Source organism: Neodiprion virginianus, chromosome 1 (assembly GCF_021901495.1).
Source record: "Neodiprion virginianus isolate iyNeoVirg1 chromosome 1, iyNeoVirg1.1, whole genome shotgun sequence".
Classification (NCBI taxonomy): domain Eukaryota; kingdom Metazoa; phylum Arthropoda; class Insecta; order Hymenoptera; family Diprionidae; genus Neodiprion; species Neodiprion virginianus.
In genome coordinates this window covers 9,687,613-9,707,802 of record NC_060877.1, presented here as the reverse complement: position 1 = coordinate 9,707,802, position 20,190 = coordinate 9,687,613, and the positions used below count along the sequence as shown (strand labels likewise).

Here is a 20,190-nt window from a genome sequence, read left to right as displayed (position 1 = left end):
CTGAAGAATTTTAGCTCGCGATACGTGCAGTAGTTGGACATTTCTTCGAGTTGGCGTGCTTTGCATTTGGATACTTTACTTACTGGTTTTATCCAAACTACCGCTAAGAAGTTTTCTCACGGTGTTTATGGGGTTAAATAGTAACAGTACAGGGAAATCCGTCATATTGTCACTCTGTGCGAATGAAGGTTTCCTTATACATATATTGCAACTCAAAAAACTTTCGTAAAGATGTAATGTTTTCCACAAAGTTAAATATTTCAACATCGTTGTAAAGATCTCCTTTGGTTCTTGGTCATTATATAATATGTTTGAATTCTTTAAAAGCTTGTGAAATTTCACACGACTTGTAACATAATCAACTGAATCAGTTAATTCTTTTCATATTTACATGCCTGAATAAACTTGAAAAGTTATCGTTTTAAAAACGATATGTTAGGGGGAACATTAAGTATAATTATACCAGCTGTGGACATTTTTTCATGGCTAAATCCTAAAATGAGGGCCTCTTCAAATATGCCGGAATTTCATCCCATAGAAGTCTACGTGATTTCATATGCTTGGCATAATATCTACTTATCGATTCTCATCTGACGATAAATATTTCGAACAGGCAGCGTGATCTGAAACTGCAAGCAAAATATTAAATAACGAAGAGGATAAAATCGATTCTGTGAAATCAACGTTCGGCAAAAAAAAATATGTAACATGATTGTTCCAGTGCGATTTAACAGTGGAAATGGTAAAAGTGATAAAATGGTGTTGGAAGCATATCCTACAGTAAATTCTCACATCCTTTACAAGGTGTCCTTTTACTCCAACCAGCCGGCTCGCGTATTTATTCCGAAAGCTATCCAATTAAATTTAACGCGGTTTCGAACATCCCCGTATTAGCAGCGAACAAATTCTTGAACAACTCTTATTCTGCTCACCTGCGGTGCGTGCAGCGTATAAGTACAAGCGACTAGCAATCAGGTGTGGCATCCGATCCGACGGCGTGAGGCAATAATCTGGTGTTGCACATATTTCTCGCGCGTTCATGCAGTCCTCATTTCCATCCGAGCGATCCTACGATGCTTGTTCCGCACGGTGAACCGGAGCCCTACGTCGGGACATCCAGGGTTAGAAATCCTCATTAATGTCCAGTCGCAGCTGATACCGAGCCTTTTCAATTCCCACTCAACATATATCAATGGTCAGCCATTTGCACGGTCTTTAAGCCGTGGACCGAAAGGCCTCGCCCAGAAACTCAAGAAGTTATTTACTCTGCGAGGAGCATCGCGCAAAACGATGAACACAACTTCCCTTGAGCCTCGAGCATTTGACGGTGAATACGCAGACTGATGCATGTACGGGGTCCATGAAGAACAGCATCGCGGTGAAGAGTGGCGAAGATCCACTAAAAGCAATCTCGTCCTTGAGGAGACGAAAATTTGCTAAGGAAACGTGCGGAAAGAACCGTGAGAAAATGTTATGGAGTGACGATCCCACGTACTGCTCCACTCTTCGTCTTGCATCTTTCAGGTACTTTATATGTATAAATAATGCCAACGCGATGTAGGTGAGTCGCATTTTTATTCGAGGTTCAGCAAAGAGGTGAATGATTTGACAAGTTTACCAGTTTCTTGAAATGATTTATTGTGAAAATCTAATAATCAAGCGTTTACAATGTCAAATATCTTATCGATGATTGGTCAAATGAATATCAAGAAATCTGTCGAGGAGCTTGGGAGAGGGAAAGATTTTGCACGTTTCAAAGCACTCGGTTTCCACAATCCCTTCGGTAATTGGCGGGGCTTCCGTTGAATAAGAATTTACGGTCATTGTTCTGTGTTTCGGAGTTTCTCATTCAATTTAGACGAATGTTACACAAGTTATATATCAGGAGGGCAACTTTGACATTCCATTGTAGAGTAAATAAATAACTGCGACTATACCAATGTTAAGAAAAGTAGCATTTTTCTGGTAAAACTTTGTCGAAAGCTATGTAAATAATTAATTTGTTAACAAGCCCGACACATGTTGGGAAAAGAATTTTTAATGTCAATAGTTCCGAACCTGAAATCCTCCGATGGTTCCAGATCTAGCCCTATGTTAATCGCAGTCCAGGGTGAATGGATTTGAAAAAGATTCTCAAGTTTGTCAGAACTTTCCATAGTACTTTGAAAAAGACCCTCAACTTCAGCCAACGCTCCATCATAAACTCAGTGCCAGAAGTTTCGAGAGGCAGTCCCGTTACATTGTATCAATTTTTATTTGATATCAGAGTATTAGGAGCCTGAAGTTCGACTCCAAGATTGTAGAAATCAGTTTCCTGGAAAATTGAATACAACTCTCTTTGACTTTTCTCTGTCAAGTACGGACTTATTGCTTCGTCGAAGCAGTTCTACAGTTTGAAAATTCAAGTGTATACCCTATACACTGAGTTCTAAAATTGTTCGGAATAAATTATTATCCGTTCACGAGACCGAATTCAGGGAATTTGAATATCTTGAATTTCATTTCCTGACCATCTGTCTTCGGGCTTAGTGTGAGACAGCGAAGGTGCAACAGGGTGCGCGCTACTCGGGATTCGGAAATTGAGAGGGTCAAACTTACAATTAAACAGGTTTCGGTAGTATTATATATTCCAGACCACAATCAAGGGAACCAAAAATTGTTGAATTTTTGAGAAAAATACTACTCTAATCTTGTTTCTGGGTGACTCTCTCTCCGATTGTCACGACCGTTTTGACCTTCAAAAATCAAAAAATAATTGTTGCAGCAGGAACCCCACGTACTACGATGTCGCGTGCTTTCGGTATACCTGAACTATAAGGTTAAGATTATTTGTTATCCGTTTCACGTTAAATATTTGTGTACCATGATTTTTCGGGAGTGTCCCGGAATTGATATCTTGATTCAAAAAACTGTCAACACAAAATGAACGAGCATTCAGTTATCCATCATTTGAGTATGTATGTACACAATAGGGCGTTTTAGAAAAAAATTATTTACGATTTTCCACCGTGGCAACGAATACAAGACTTTCCTGTAACAGCTAGAAAACTAATTTTTATTTTCTACCTAGAACTATATTTTTCGATTGTGGTAAAAAATGAAAATAGTTAAGAACTGAGCGGTAACTGGAACTAAAAATTTCTTTCAGTGCGGAGAATTTGTCAACCAGTCTCCAAAATTATCGCCTACGTTCGATCGTAAAATCTCGAAAACAAGCTCGCTTGGATCAGTGAACTACAGGCACTCGGGTCTCTGGATAAAATATTAGAGTGTACTTCTTCAGCGTGGGAAACACTCGATAACCGAATATTTTACCCAACATTGGACGATGCCTGACGTCAGCACATGGCGTTACTCTGTCATTTTCCCTGACATATTCACGCATGTTCCTTCATAACACCTCGGGACGAGAGCAGAACCACGAATGCGCATGTTTCTGATCGTGAGCTGTGGGCGCGACGACGCGTTTCTCAATAACTTTGGTAACAGGTGTGCTGCTCCATGGTTGTTGCGGTGCTATGGCCACGGATCAAGTGTCCGAGGCCCCGCCGACCTACGCGTCAAATATTATCATTGCGTGGGCAAACCTTCAAGTGTTTTCAGTCTTCCACTTGACTCTGTTGCAGTGGGCTTGCACTAGTCGTAAGCCTATCTCCTGTTTTGGTGCTCTGGGAAACGTGCACAGACTATATCCTGCAACAAATTAACCGGCTGACTGGTACGAGTTCTTCCACTTTTCATGCCAAGACTGGTAGCCACATACGACCGACCAAATTACATCGAAATTTGTACCTGGGGTTTTTTTTTTTTTTTATCCCTGACGTCGTGTCGGAACTTATTTTTTGAATTTGCATCCTGAGGGTTAAAATAGGGGTGAGTCGAGGTAAATTTTCTGCCGCGTTATGAATCTTGTTGTCATATTTGAATTCGAAATTTGGTGTACCTATAGATGCTTCAATTCTGATGACGGATTTATCATCAGCGATCCCAATAATCCCCAAGTAACAAGTTTCGAAAGACTTATCCGACTACTTGACTTTTTTGTACAATGTTGCTGAGGCCTAGTCGTAATTACCGGTATTTGAAGCCGACATTTTGAATCTCTCATATTAAATTTTTCAATTTTGTTTTCAAATTTGGATTTAGTGATCCCCAAAACGTTAATGTACCAATTTTCGTCCAAATCCATCGAGAAATATCAGAGTTATTCAAAAATGTCAACCGGTTAAAATGAAGTTGAGATTTGATTCTGGTTCAAAAACGATTCTTATAGATCCAGTGTCTCGAATATTTGGAATTGGTAAATCCGATTCCGTTTACAGTGGAATCTGCAACGTGACAAGAATCTTTCAATGCCAATCATCTTATTGTTAGATATGAGAAAACCAGAAATTGAGCTGCCTGAAATCGTTACAAAAACTGATTCCAAACGGTCGACCGTCTTTTTTGTGTGATTGTTTCAAGTTTTTTCTTCACCATCCTTCAGAGTGTTTCAAAAATATATGGCAGTTATTTTTTTCGAGTAGGAAACGGAAAAATTGTCAATTAAAAATGTTGGCGGTATGTTTTTCGGGAAAATTTGTCACTTTTTGATTAAAATGAAAAGCACAAGATTATCGTTCAGTACAGTCGATTGATGAAAATGATGCATAAATTTGCAGCTCAACGGAATATCTGTAACAAATCGTTTATAACATTGAGAAAAAACATATTACTCTTTCTCTCTCAGGACTATCAACGTGCAAAATGGAAGAAATAATACATCTGGTATATTTATCCGAACGATTCTTTTTACACTGAATTCTCTGTACCTACTAAACACATTGAAACGAAAGCCTTCAAACTAGACCGGGTGTAACGAAGCGAAGACTAATTGTGCTATCCAGATGCTACGTAGTCTAACTTGTCGATTATCATTCTCGTTATCGCTATTACAATTGCCAATTGTCTATGAGTCTGGAGCAGAGTGTATTCAAGTAATGCAGAAAGTACGTCTTGCCGTTAGTTTGTCCGCTCGTAAGTCCTTTGATTTTTATTGTTATCGTTAATCTTTTTCTTCTCCTTTTCCTCGTTTATATCCTCGTCTGTTTGTTGGCTGCATCACGGCATTAAACCAAGCCGCACCTTTTCTCCGTAAAATCGATTATTGTTACGGAATACCCATTTTCTTCGTTCACTCGGACTGTTCTTCGACTTTTATTTTTCATTTTTATCGATTCGTGCGCTTTCTCCTGTGCATTAATGCTTTCCTCAACGCATTATTATCTTTATATTTCATCACACTTTTTTCCTTTTCTTTTCGGTTTAACGGTCAAGTCCCACCGGTTTTACACTCGTTATATGTGATATTCTTGCAATAGTATAGAAGCATATATATTTTGTGATTCTTCTCAGAATCGTAAGCCAGTCCGATTTACTAGCACACGTCGTTTTAAATGAAAAGAGGCTTAACCGTATTTCACACGAAAGCTTTTGATCGATTAATTGGTCTCGTTCGGGTACAAAATCTGAAAGTATCTTCACGTAATTATTCGTTCGTAAGATCTGTATATTAAATTCACCTAAAGGTGTTGCTCCGTTAGAAAGTAACCTACAGCTTGTTCGCGAAAAGTGTTGATATTTAAAGTTATATGAAGTACCTAAGCTTTAATTTCCGTCAGTTGAGTAACGGGTAGATTGAGTTCTCCTTGCAGAATCTATCGAGTCGTAGGAGTCTAGGATTTATATTTCTCAAGTAAGTTTAATTTATAGAAGTGACGATTTTTTTCAAAGCTTGGAGTCTCTCTTGAAGCATAGATTTGGAATCTTGAGATGATTTAGTCTTGATATCTCAGGCAAATTGTTTAATACACTCACTCATGTATATTTCACTCGATCCCTGGGAGATTTATCCAGAAAATGGATCCTTAATATTTCAGGTATCAGGTTCTTCCGTTCATTGAAAAACCACTCAGCTCATACTAACTTTCGACAATGGGCACGTGTGTGTGTGTGTGTGTGTGTGTGTGTGTGTGTGTTCCGTCTTCTTTCGAATTGAAGCTTTTTGCTTCGAGGAATTGCTTTTCGATGAGCAGTCTTACATTTGTAACCACACATGCTTAGGCAGGTCTTTCGCCCAAGTCCGAGTCGAGGTATGCAAATGGCCGTGCGAAGCAGAGTAAAGCAATTGGCGTTAGACTTGTACTTACCGGTTCACCCTGAAACTACCTGTATTTAATTATCACAGGCGGGCCGAGACTCGAGTTGTGCACAGCATAACGATGTGGAGGTAGAGTTGGTAAAATCAACTCTACCTACTGCGACTCAAGTGAGGTGATCGTAATCTATACGCACTCCTCGGACACTCGTTGTGCGAGTGTCACTCCCCGAGAATAACATTTTAACACATACCTACCCCGGGACTGCTAATTTCTCGCGTATGAAATGCCCGCTGCATGTAGACAAGCATGCTTGTAACTGTGTACAAATTATTTATACGCACCGGTATATCCTGCGTTGCGAAGCAAATCGCGACAAGCGGATGACGTAGCTGAAGGTGTGTCGTTCAATTTATTGTGTACCCTGATAGAATATTAAGTACTACAAAAGGAGAAATAATCTTTGGCATTTGAGAGATGCTTGAGTTTGTACGGGCGTTGACCACGCATTGCTGATAGCTTTAACAGTAATGACGACGCGGCTGGAAATTAGACCCGTATGTTTTTTTTGCTTTGAATAATTTGTACTTAGCCCTGACGTTGTCTACGACACTGGTGTCACACTGGAGACAGTGGAGAACCCATGTCAAAAATCATTGCGTATAAACGGAGATGTCAATTTAAATGACTTGAAAAATTTCTGGGATACTCTTTAACTATCATATTTCATGGCGAAGCAGTTATCCTTAACTGAAATTTGGATGTAAAAAATGATTCGTGAAACAACAATATACCGGAAAATGGTTAATTCTACTCGAAAAATCATGACTGACTAAAGTTCAAATATTTTGAACTGAAAGTTGACTAAGAACTCTCAAAACACTGATAGTTAAGAGAAAAAAATATAGTGATACTTGGCGATAAAAAAAAAGGTATTTATTCGAGCGAGTGAAGTTGAATTTTGGGAAAAAGAATGAATTACCGATTTTTACGATATTCCATTACTTATGGTGGATAAAATGAAATTATTCTGGATGTTTTTCATGCGGAATTTAGGGTGAACATGCCGTATATTTATGGTTTTTCCAATCTGATCAATGGTTAAAAATAATTTTTCCTCAACCCCGTGACCTTGATTGCTAGGAGATCATAACGCCTAGCATTCTTTACTGATTTCTCGACTGAGATTGGCGATAAAAGTTTTGTGCGTTGTCTCTGTGAGTCAAATTTGGTACTTGGCGGCTTTACGTACGTTCTAAATATTTTTCATTCAGATAAGAATTAACTTCGAGTCGTTCAAATTGTTTGCGGCATGCTTTTAGATTCCTGTAAAAAAGTGACCCTAGTCAGACTTCTTCACTGCGATTGTTTATAATCTTATATCAACTTTTTCAAAGACTTTTTAGACAAGCTTATATAGTCTTCCAATTATCAACATGAAAAGGTCGTAGATTCTCTCTCGTAAATTCAACCTACCCAACACATGAACCCATTTCCATTTCCGACCGAAAGAGAAATTTACTCGTCGCTTATTTTCAACCACCAAAATGTCGTCGCAAAGTTTTTTCTTCGCGTGTCATTCGACTTCCTCAAATTTCTCCATTGTTTACCAAATGTCGGCGAAACCGGTCACATAAACACCTTTCTAGCCGCGCTTCGAATTATCCAACAACAACGATTCATCCCGCTGAAATGGAACCGACAGTCAAGTCTCCAAAGGAATTACAACTCGAAGTTGATGCTGTGTATAATTATTATGCTTGTGTAGGCAGACCTGTGTTAAATTTAATGTCGCTCGACGAGACGACGTGCCTACAGGCACCTAGAGAAACGCATAGCCGCAGCTGAACTGCACTGGATCGTGCCAGGATGCTGACCTTTGTTTATGAATGACGAGTTTCCACGCGCAAACCCACTCTTCAAAGTACTACTTTCTAACGAGTGTGTTGAATTTAAAAAAAAAAAAACAAAAAAACAAAGACGTGCCTACTGTAACACGTCCGAGCCCACACTGTCCCTGCACCCCATTAATCTGCAACGAATTACATCTGCTCAACACTTGCAACGCGCGTTCTCTTCTCAACCATGACGTTTAGTTGGGAAATTAGAGCAGTTAATCTATTCGTCCGCAACGTGCACGTGCGTTCGCCCACTGCAACGTGCATACTGCGATAATCGCATCAGGGACGTGTATGGGGAAGCATGCCAAGACCCATGATATAATCGATAGTTGATCACAGAATATATCAGCAATTCCCGGAACACGTTCTTACTTGATGTGAAGAATCCTCATGACCTCAGGGTTTGTACGTGGGAAGAAATCTTGGTTAAATGTAGGTCGATCGAAGAAACGTCAATTGTTTGTTAACGTTTCGGCCATTAGGGTGGGCCCTCATCTGGACATGTATTTATTTATCTAAACATCTGGTAGAAATTCAGACCATGACTGGTGAAGATTCAAATGTTTACGCCTCACGCATCGCCGATAACACTTGACTAACAAAAGCGGAGTCTAGTCATCCACCAACATTTTAAACAGTAAAACTTATGTACCTACATTAAGTCATAGTCATTGCCAAATTTAAACCACAGTCGATACATTGTGGAATCTTGAGATACCACGCATGGAATTTTCCTTTAATTATAGCACGTCGTAACTTCTGGTTTTGCTTTCATATTTTCGTAGTATTTTTAATATCGAACAGAAAGTGAAATATTATGGGAATCTAACGTCACACTAGTTAGTCCAAGGTTTCTACATGTCTGGAATTTCCTAACGATGTTTTCGCGGTGGGTTTCCTCAAGTCGTTATATTTTCAACAAGTTTTGGGAAATTGATTTAGAGACCTCTAATACAGCGTAGAATAATGTTTTTCTTGTTAAATTCATTTACACCAGTATCGCATGACATGATAATGCAGACGTCTTTACTCGCCATGTTACAACTCCAATCTAAAGAATAGTCTATATTTGATATTTAGTCTAGAAAAAAAGACTGGATTTGAACAATTGCATCATCCACGAAGTAATCGTGTTCTGTACTGAACTATACCAGCGTCATGGTACATCGTTTATTTACACGTTTTCTGCGGACTTGTTTTCCACGGTAATCATTGTCCGTATTCGTTATTATAGTGATTGGTGCTGCGTGACTGACGTAACCCCGCAAGCTAGGATTTAGTGTTCAGATTACGAGTAGAATCAACCGTACAGTTCGTTTTCCAAGGTTTTGTAAGAAATGATTGTTTTCTGTTTCAGGTACGTTATTCCAGTTCGCCTTTTGCCACGACATAGCTTGACCCTCCTAACGTGTAAGTGTATAACTGAATTCATTTGAGATCAAAATTGGAATGTCGAAAAAACTGGTAATATCAGTTTTGGAAGTGTTCTATAACGTAAAATAAAGCCTTTCGAAGCTATGAAATTCAAACGAGTAGATTCGAAACTCGGGGGCGCGGTTGAAATTCCTAAATTGCCTAATTTCGAATTATTTGGTGACCAAATTGGAAGTGAAGAAATCAAACTTTCAACAAACAACAAAGCTTCGAATGGTCGGAATAACGACGGTTCAAGGTTCCGAAATGTGAGCTACCGAAAATTCAAGTTACGATAGAGCAAAGTTCCCAAAAGTACAATATACTCACATAGCGTAGTTTACTGAACGAGTGAGTGTAAGAAATCAGAAATTCCGAAAATCGGAATGACCAGGATTCCGAAGGTAAAAATATCAAAAATTCAAAACAAAAAAGATTAACGTGGTGAAATTTCACCAAGCCAGAAATTCACAGAACTGAAAATCTTCGATCATTCGGAATTTCGTTGATTCAGATTTTGAATTTTCTCATTTCTGCACTTTCGGAACTTATCAAATTTGGCATTTGAATCCCACCCCAAAATTCGCAATCAGTAAACGCAGGCATCAGATTCGACGAACACGAAGCAAGTTGTCAAAGTAAACAGGCACGGAAAATGCTGGGATGTTCGATGTTTATTCCAGATGGTTCTTTGATCATAGTACCGATCCTATTTTCACCGTTCTCTGCATGAGATATACGTGCTTGATATTATATTAATCCGTATGGGTCCGCAGAGTTGGACTGTTCGGATACCATTTGTGCGTTATTTACAATGGAACCCACGTAAATTTCAATCCCTACGAGCGTCTTGCAGTGCCCGGAATTTCTCTGCAGGTACGAGATTTTACTGGTACAATTCCGACGACTGGGCCAAAACCTCGGCTACTGCCGTGACTTTTATTCGATGTATCATGGCTCCCCCTTTTCGTATAAAATTTACTGCTTGCCCCCCTGCAGGAGTCGTAGACTCTCGCGTATATAAGGAACAAATTACGTACGTAGTTGTGGTATTTCTAGATACAACTCCAATAAAATGCATTTCCCCAGGGGTCTTTTATTTCCCGTTCAACGTATCCGTCGTAAGAAACGGAACCGGCTTTTTGGCTGCAGCTGGTAACCGTCACGACCGCATGTCGATTACATCGTGCATAAACGCATCTAAACTCTAGCGGTGGAGAATAGTGCCGATTTTCATGTGAGACGATCACGTCTGATTTCGACTAACGATCGGGAAGTTCGGATCAATTCTTTGTCATCTTCAGGCCTAGACGTGGTTCTCCAACATGGCTTCTTTCCGTACAAGTACAAGCCATTGTTGTATGGCGGGATCAAGATTATTCAAAAACGTATCGCTTACCTACTTGATGTAGATGGTTTCACGTTAGAACGTCTGATCGTTTCGCGTATGCTTAGAATTTTGAGAGAGCTTCTTCCACGTCGTGATATGAACCTTTTTTAAAACGCCTTCACGGTGTAGTTTTAACCCGTGCCTAGTACTCAAACGTTTGCACTTGTCTATCTCACGCGTATTTTCATTCGAAAATCATGTCTGTGACAAGGTAATTGGCTTACGATGTATTCCGGTAACCATAATTACGAGTAGACGCGTTGAATAACCTCGTTTGCGGGCTGCGGGATCACCGCCTTTTGCTTTTACACTTTACATACAGTAAATGAGTCGACGACGGCACGCCTTAAAACGTGTTTTATTACGATGAAAAAAAAGTTATACCCGAGAAAATTGAGCTCTCATTTCACTTTCTACGCGTGGCTTGCGCGGTGACAAATAATTATCAGCCCTTTTATCATGTACGTTAATAATATGAATTAAACCAGCCTCGAGCCAGTTTACTCGTTCATTTTCACTCAGGCTAACGACAAGCCGGTATTTCAAACAACGCCTGCATCGTTGTCAGAGAATCGATGATGCAGTACTTAATGAAAAGTTTTTCGCGGAGTATTCAATCGTTATGCCATTTAGAACGAAATTTAAATTCAGTAGACCAGGCACGAAGTTTCACGGTAATCGATGAAAAGTCATAGAACCTATCAGGGGTAATTTCCTAACACGACTGCATCAATGATTCGTGATTTTGTCGCTACCATTTCGAGAAACAAATTGGCAGCAGCAATGACCATCAAACAGTTATAGATGTCAAGGCTGCCGTGACCAGGACGCCGGATTTCGAGTTCTCGTTACTGGTGCTCGAGTAATCATTTCGGCCACGGAGTTCGCGTGAACGATCAGCAATAGCTTCTGCAAAGCGTTCGCTCGAAGCGATGACCAACGATGCGAGCTCGAGTGCACATGTGACGTGGGCCGGTGCACAATTAAAGTCGTGTAGTTAGCGAAGCCCCGAAACCATCTGCAGTATCTGCAGCTGGGTGCTGAACTGCGTTGAGCCGGTCTGCTCAATTGCTCGCAGCGTAATGCTTGCGGTGCTAATTGCTATTTTAATCAATGCCGGACTGGCTATTACTAATACAGTGTCATGTACGATTAATATCACTGGCTGAAACCACCGAACACAATCCCGCGATGAGTGATGCATGACCGAGGATTAGGTAATTAGAGAGCTGGTGTGGAGGGTGTGAAAAATCAGAGAACGAAGCGAGAGGAATAGCAAATACAAATGGTATTGATTATCACAGTGTCGAAATGAAATTAAATCGAAATGACGATGTATTTTCCCTTTATCGAAAAGAATACCGTACCCTAATTCTTTTCTTACAAATTTGCTTTCAATCACACTATTGAAATTAAACATTAATGCGGAATTAAAGAGAGAGGATGAGCCGTCGTTTGAACATTTTTTTTTGTAAGACATTTTGGCAGCGCTGATTACAAATTTGAACTTGCAATAACAAAACGAAGTGTGAAGTTTGTAATTTTTGAGTGGACATTTGAATTCGCAATCGCAACAGAATCTATGGTATTGTTGTGCCAATCCTTTTCTTAGATATTACTCAAACATTTTGTTTTCTGCGCACTGTAAAATCAACTAAACTTCTTGGTTGTAGAAAAATAATATTTGGTCGGTTGTTCGTTAACTTTGAAATTCCGACCTGTTCTTCTGATTCTGAGTCCGCAGTATTACGCAGTATTGTAGTTATTGATGCCCGCACAAAAGGAAACGATCAGAATCAGTGCAGGTAATAAGAGTTGCATTCCAAAAACGCAAAAGAAAATCAAACAGAGTCTAGCGAGTTAAACTTTTGTCCTTTACCGTTGTATAAAATCTCGTGACCTTATATCTGCATGCGGTAGATGCCATCGCAAAAGTGCAGTCTGCAAGTTGGAATGTATTCATATAAATGCATACGGATGAGAGCGAAGATTCTGCACTAGATGCGGGGATCTCACTCGACATAGGAGAAAACAAAAAAGAATTGTTTGCTCAAACTCACGCTGAAATTGGCACAAAATTTAAATTCATTATACAACAACTATTCGTGTTCCTTGTCTGCAAGACGATCTCACCCCGAAGTGCAACTTTCATGCGTTGCGAACTTGAATTTTTATTAACTACTTGATTTATAACTGGGGTGACTGGATTTTATTGTTCACTTGTTCACGGCAAGGACTTCTGCACCTTAAATCTATAGAAATTCGTTCACATCAGATCGCATAACTGGAATCTCATATACGCTACATATCGCGCAGATAAACAAAATACGCGTCGCTTGGTTTTTAGTCTACTACAACGTATTATAAAAAGAAATCAAATGGTAGAGATCGACCTGGGATACCTTCCTTGTGCGTAGTGACAGCAAACCAGCAAGTAGGTACTCAATCAACCAGTGGATCGAAGCTTGTACTGTGATGATACAGAGTGAAGTACAATTAACTGTAGAAGAGCTACAAGCAGCTATAGTATGTGTCCCAATTACGACCAGTATAAACAGCTTGATACTTTATAAACGGGATCTGCACAAGTGCTTCCTATATACTTGCAGTACACAGATTTTGCTTACGGTGTCGATGTATTACCTTAGAGAAATATTTCACACTTCCCAAAGTAATTGGCGTTATTTCGTGTTTAAGAGGATACTTAACTGAGATCTAACAGCAATGTGGAAGTGCTGGATTCACCTACAATTATTCAAAATGAAGTCAGGTAATGGTAGTGGTTGTTTCTTAAGGACTTTATTAATTAATGTTTTGTTCTTCGGTAACCAACGTTGAAATCAGTTGAACGGTTAGTTTAAACTTGAGATCCCAACAATTGGTACTGCTCTACCTTTTGCTACAGTCAATGTGCAAAGTATTGTAACCCCACAAGTTCGTTGTGCCGTTATCGGGCGTCCTTTACCGTGGAAGAGGGCATAGTGGAATGTTTCCAAGAACATATAATATAACTTCGCGCGAGATATTACGGTCATTTTTCTCTCCACTTTAGACAACATCAATAACGTCGAGAGCTCGCACTTTCTACCCATTATCTGAGAAAAACAGAGATACGACCCGGGCTCCCGTCGTAGTTTGAAAACGCTCTTTTACGGGGAAAGACGTTTAAAACAATAAATAAAGTGAAGTTGTAAACTAGACATGTCACGCACGTCGTGCCGTAAGATAGGTAGGTGCGTCTTCGCATTCTTGCTGGATCTGGTCGGCCGGAAACTCACAAAACTGTTCATATTTCTCTAGAAACACCGGTATTCTACTGAACTACAAGCAGGTTCGATGTTTTATGCAACATGCATTGGAAACTGTTTGCAAAATCCTTAAATTTGCGCATAACTGGATCTTGCATCGTTTAATTGTTACGGATGTAAACCGTTCGTCGTCCGTTCACTTCTCCAAAGCTTCCGTTTCCGCTATCCACTGGAAACGGTTCTCATGATAACGGAATCGGATGGTTTCACAAGACTTAATGGCGATGACACATTTGCACCTTTGCAACGCGTCCGCGTACTTTTCATCCCTAAGCCGTGTTCACAGAAGAAGATGCAGAAGTCTGTAATCCTGTGTGCTTTCATCTTGAAAAAACAATTAACAGAAGTGGTTTCATCGTTTGCACAGAATTCACACACTTCAGGATGTACTTTCACGTGTGTATTACTATGCGATACGTTTACCGGTGAACCGCAATTGACACAGTGACGTAACATTTTTCTTTACATTCAAATTTATTGTTACAATAGAATTCTTACGTTGCAAAATTGTCGACGAACGAAACAGCAGCTGCACGTATGTGTATAATATTCTTCTTTTGTGTTCAATAAATTGCTTCCGCTTGTGTTTTTCTCTTACGCGGCCATTGGACAAAAGCATCGCATTGTCTTCGACCAAACCACAGCCGCAATTTCGTCCAACTTGTTCTTCGATAAGAACGCCGACGCTGAATGCGTCAATTGACGCGTCTTCCACGCTGAATTCACCGTGTCAAAGTTCCGTAAAGCTAAATACATGATCAACGTGTATCAAGCTTGCCGCAAATTTGCACAGAATGTCTCGGAAAGGTAAGATTTAACCGTAACTGACAACGTAAGGTTCGGGAAAACGTAGTGCCAGGCTGTGGAGCCTGTTTTGTAAGACAGCGTGACTCGGTGTATATTTTTCGGTTATACCGTGAGATCTTGCACCTTCAGCGTTGGCCTGGATTGGTTTGCGTGCCAATACCACATTCCACGATTGACCTGGTGCAGGTGCGATTTGCTCGACTTCTTAACGTAGCATACGAAGTAAAATCTCATGCATGCCAAACGCAGACCGAAGTGAATTTCCTTGTTGCCAGTCATTTCATTGTACGGATACGTACGAGTGAGGAAACATTTCGTTGTGCCGAAATGCGGAAATATCTTTATTAATTGCCTGCAGCATGTTTGTTTTTCGATCACTGGGTCTTCACTTTTGATATTTTTGACAAGCGTGTAGATTTCAAGTTTCGCGTCAACTGTGGTATTCATTTGCATTGATAAAGCCACAGATCACCTTATATTTTTGCATTTAACTGAAACTACTAAAATGCCCCGAAATTATTCAAAGATTTCTACTTATTTTTTACGGTCTTCCCCAAGAAACACACCAATATTGTTATGACATAATGCTGGTTACGAGTACTTACCGTTACTGCAGTTCAGTCTTTGAGTGGTCTATAGTTTCCAAATGCAACAACTAGTCTCGAAACTTTTCAAATGATCTACAATATAATTGTAATTGAATAAACGGAATTGTGTTTCCCAGTAGTCTCACCTTTTCCTAAATTTATGAATGTTTTTTGTCCACATCACATCCGGTCATAGTCCCAGGTTCGCATATGGTTACTTCATATATTATACTTCTTGTCAGTTTTATCATCGCATCCAGTTTTAGGATGTAACCTTGTATTTGTAATCTTGTCAATTTTATTTAAGACTGTCGAAGTCATAACTGATAAGGTGCCATTTCGTTAGGAAGGACTGTACGGTTCCGTCTAACACGCGGCGTAAAATCGTATCAAAAATCCCAAGCGAACAAAAATTGGAAATGCTTCAACGATCGTCGTGACAAATATTCAAATTCGATTGATAGGAGGATGTGCATTTGTTCGACACAAAACAAATTTTTTTAAAACATTTTGATACGTAACAAAAAAAAAAGCATTCCAAAGATGAAAGAATTTCTCTTTCGGGTTGTCAATAGGATTTTTTGTCAATGAAAACTTCGTCAATTGCGTATCTCACACAGCTGCTGAATGCAATGCCACCTTGCAACCAGATTCTTGATAGCACTAGATTTCTTTCTACAAGAAGTACAAATCATCCAGGCATGAAAATGTCCACTTCATTAGTGGAGCATCTTTTTATCTACGATACTTGTCCGTACCGTGAACGCGAAGAACGATCAAAAATAATAAAGTGTTGCAGGTATCTAGCGGGCTGATTTTTATAGCATATGAAAAATTCAATAAAACACTAAGAACTAATTTCCCCGTTAAATGTTGTGATAAATTCGTTATGTCGCTTGTTGCATCTGCTCCAATGCCAATTGGTTCCAACGACACCGGTTTAAAAGCATGTAATGCATAAATAGACTCCTCGGTATTTCCATATCAACATCAGTTAACATGACATCGCTTGGATGTTATCACGCGGAGTTACTGCTATTAAGTGTATCACAGGTACTAAGATTGCACAGCACATATTTGCTGTGTACATGAAAATCGCGCAAAGCTCTTCAAAGCTAGAAACCCTATCCAGTTTGCCAACCAAATACGTAGATTTGTTCTTCGGCTGAAAAATCTTGTTGGTACTTTAGATTGCAACAACGAAAAGTCAAACGAATCAAAAATTCGATTTTAAGATGTTGTCCAATTTCACGTGGAAAGCCCCGTACAATATACATCGATTTTGCCAAGAGTTTCCATCGCGCAGTGAATACAATTACCCTGACACGTCAACTGATATCATGAGCAATGGCTGCCTGCGCATTGTTAACATTCATCGCACTGTCTCGTGGCTGAGCTCGGTTTTTCGTTATTTTGCACGCGATCGTTTTATTTCTTGGGATTCCGACACGTTTCGATCAATCTCGAATTCCGCCAGGCCGTTCACTGCGACTCATTGGCCACTGCCGTCCGGTAGAGCACTTTCACCATTATCGATACCGCAGGAGTCACGACTTTGTTCTGCTTTCTCACTCAAGTACCTCTCAATATTTGCCTCGCCTCGATCTGTCGGGCCCTCTTATCACCAGCGGACGACCAGATGACGAAGTGCACAATAATAGCCGCATGCGAAACAGGAACAAATTCTCTCCAACCTCGGTCCTGCCAATCGTAAAATCGATTGTTTTTCATTGTGGACACTCGCGACGCATCTGGAAACCTTTCCAGCCACATATTGCAGCCAATGCACGAAAATCATCCCTTGGCGCCATGAATCATGTCCGGAATCGCATTCCGTCGTCGGGCGCATAAACCATTCGAGACTTGCACAATGTTCGCGAGTACGTTGCGCCGCACTTCAACTACTCTACGCGTACTACGTTTCTGTTCCTGTATATACGTACAGAATTACGTACGTGAATGCCAATACTGCAATTTCCATCACGGCACACTGAGCACGAGTCCGCAAGTTATCTGTATATCATTGACTTCCGCGGTTCGTGGGCTCTTTTATTTATTACCGTTGCATGAATAATATCATGCAACGTCAATGATCGGTATTTCATCGCGGCGTAAAACGAGCATGTACACGCGTACCATTTGCCAATGTAGGAGTAAATTTAAGCTCTCACGGATGCCTTGCTTGTGAGGGAGTTTCTTTTTTGTCATTTGTGCCTAACGGGCTTTTGTGCGTGCAGAAGTTTTTCATGTGAAGATGCGATACGTAGTCCTTATTACACAGAGTTAGCGAGTCATATTTTAAAAGGCACGTTTATACCGTAGCGCAACTGGTTATGAAAACACAATCATTGATCAAGCCAAGCATGACTAGTCAGATCTTGTTCGGCTATGATACTTACGGCAAATAAAAACTATCGTGTACCATTGAAGAACTGTTTAAACTCCGAGGCTCCTGACAGTACTTGAAGGTATTTTTGAGGTATCGATTACTGTACAAAGAATCCGGTTGCGTATTATACTCGAATAATGTGAACGGTTAGTTCGTTGGATACTTAAAAGAAAAAGTACGTGCGCCACAACACGTGAAGCGTAAAATCGTTACAAGACTCTGAAATCGAAACTTTCGAGTAACGTTACGTGCATAACTTTCCTGTGAATTCCTCGCGAGAAGTTACGAGCCGTTGAAGACCTTCGAAAGAGGAAAACCTTTCACTAACATTGTGTGTATTCCATTAGCTAGATATATGATGGACGAAAAATATTTCGCATTCAAAATGCAACGTTAAATGGCTTGAATCAAGAACGGGGTGAGGTCAGTGATCCCTGCAACTCGTAGGAAATCTTAAAAACCATTATTTACGGTACCTATTATGAGTTGCATTAGCAGATTAAGTTATGGCGTACTGTGGAATAGCTTAGGGATCTTTTGTCGGTAGCAGTCTCGCTAAATGCGTCGTAAAGCGATCTACTTATACGGCAACTTACTCAATTGTACTTACTTATAAATTCCTTTGGTATAACTCTAAGCGGTGAAATTTGGGAAACTGGAACAGAAACGAGACAATGCTTGGAAAAATCAGTGAATACAAACTTGGTGTTGTAATTCTGTAATCCTGTGAAACTTTAACAAAGAAGGTCTAAAAAAATGGTGAATTTTGGCGAAAGCGTGATAGATGTTCGACTTATCACGAAATGCAATCTCATTCAATGTCAAGAGAACATTTACATGGAGTTGAAAGTTACATGAAATATCGAAATAAACGTCGAGTGATGAAACATGGACCATGCTTCTGTAGGATGAGTTCATAAATTTTAAATTTGGTTAATAGTCTAATGCTGGATGAGTTATTCCTTGTGTTGCAAAACTCAAGACGTCACTCGTTCCTCATCATTCGCCCATTGAAGCAGGTTTCTTTGGAATCACAGTGAAGTTTATACACATCTTTGATCTTACAGGTTACATTTTAGAAAATAACGGCAAGGTTTGGTTAATTTTTGTATCACCTCAGTTTGTTTTCATTTATAGTTTCACGCAGTTGGAATCGTGAGATCCAACAGTTCTCAATCTGTTCTAACACTGCAGTCTGATTTCGTTTAGTAATGGCAATAATGCGTTTGTTCAGTTTCATTTTTATCGCACATTGTTAGCCGGTGTAATTTCAACTAATTATTTTTAGCTTTTAAGAACTATTAAGCCAATGGAAAATGCGAAAAAGATTTCCATTACTACACATATAAAAAGTGTTTGAAATTCACGGGAACTAAACGATTATATAATACAAAAAAAATCAGATCTTTCATACTTTGTGGGATTTAGTGTAAAGCTTGAAAAATATTCTTTTATCGTATCCTCGTCATGATTACTCTAAACTACAGTACAGATGTTTCATCACAGTCGCCTAATCGTTTCCGCATTCCTACTCGATAATGCTGTACAAATCGTCCGTAAGTATATACATTATGTGCCAATATACCTATGGATATATTTTGCACTGCATCTGGCTGAAGAAAAGGCTTGCAAACTGCGAGTGGAAAAATTTCCTCAAGAAGGATGTGTAAAAGTCGAGTAATTTCGGAGTTGAAGTTCGCAACGCGAGGTAAAGAAATATTGAAAAAATCATTACTTTGCGACTTCATAAATTACTTTGATGGAGTTGTATTTGCGAAATATAAGCGTAATTACCTTCGCCTACGGTTTATCGCATTAACCTGCACTATTCTCAAATTACTATTTTATTCGAAATAACTATTTTTCGGGGATATCCATCGTTATTTTAATGTTACGAATACTTCAGTTCCACGAGTAGGTAACTGAATTTTTCAATTTGCGAGGACCTTCTCAATCGTAACTGGGATAAGTTTCACTTACGCTTGAATGATCCATGATTGGATTCAAAAAGCACAGCATATTTACAAAGTGATTGATTAAACTTCATTGTATCTGTACCATCCTGTAAGTCTGTTACACCATACCTACCATTTGACGGTAGGATAATACTGTAAGAAGAGTGATACTCATTAATCAGGACGTCAAATAAACGTGCTGCTCTCCGAATATGTTCAGCCTAATATTACCATGCGAGATTTTAATGCTACATATTCGTCAGCTTATTAGCCACTTGAAAAACAGTTTCTTAATCTAAATTT

General features: G+C 39.5%; 1 protein-coding gene across 5 annotated transcripts in view; it reads left to right on the top strand.

Moving 5' to 3' along the window:
* The window catches only part of LOC124307925 (cadherin-99C), a 112,940-nt gene that overhangs the window by 52,337 nt on the left and 40,413 nt on the right, over positions 1-20,190 (top strand). Inside the window, exon 1 of one of the 5 annotated variants that reach the window (XM_046770227.1) lies at positions 9,426-9,448. The exons of the other annotated variants lie outside the window; for them this stretch is intronic. The gene's annotated coding sequence lies outside the window, so the exon portion shown is untranslated. Of the gene's footprint in view, positions 1-9,425; positions 9,449-20,190 lie in introns of those variants that run through there. 5 annotated transcript variants of the gene reach the window in all.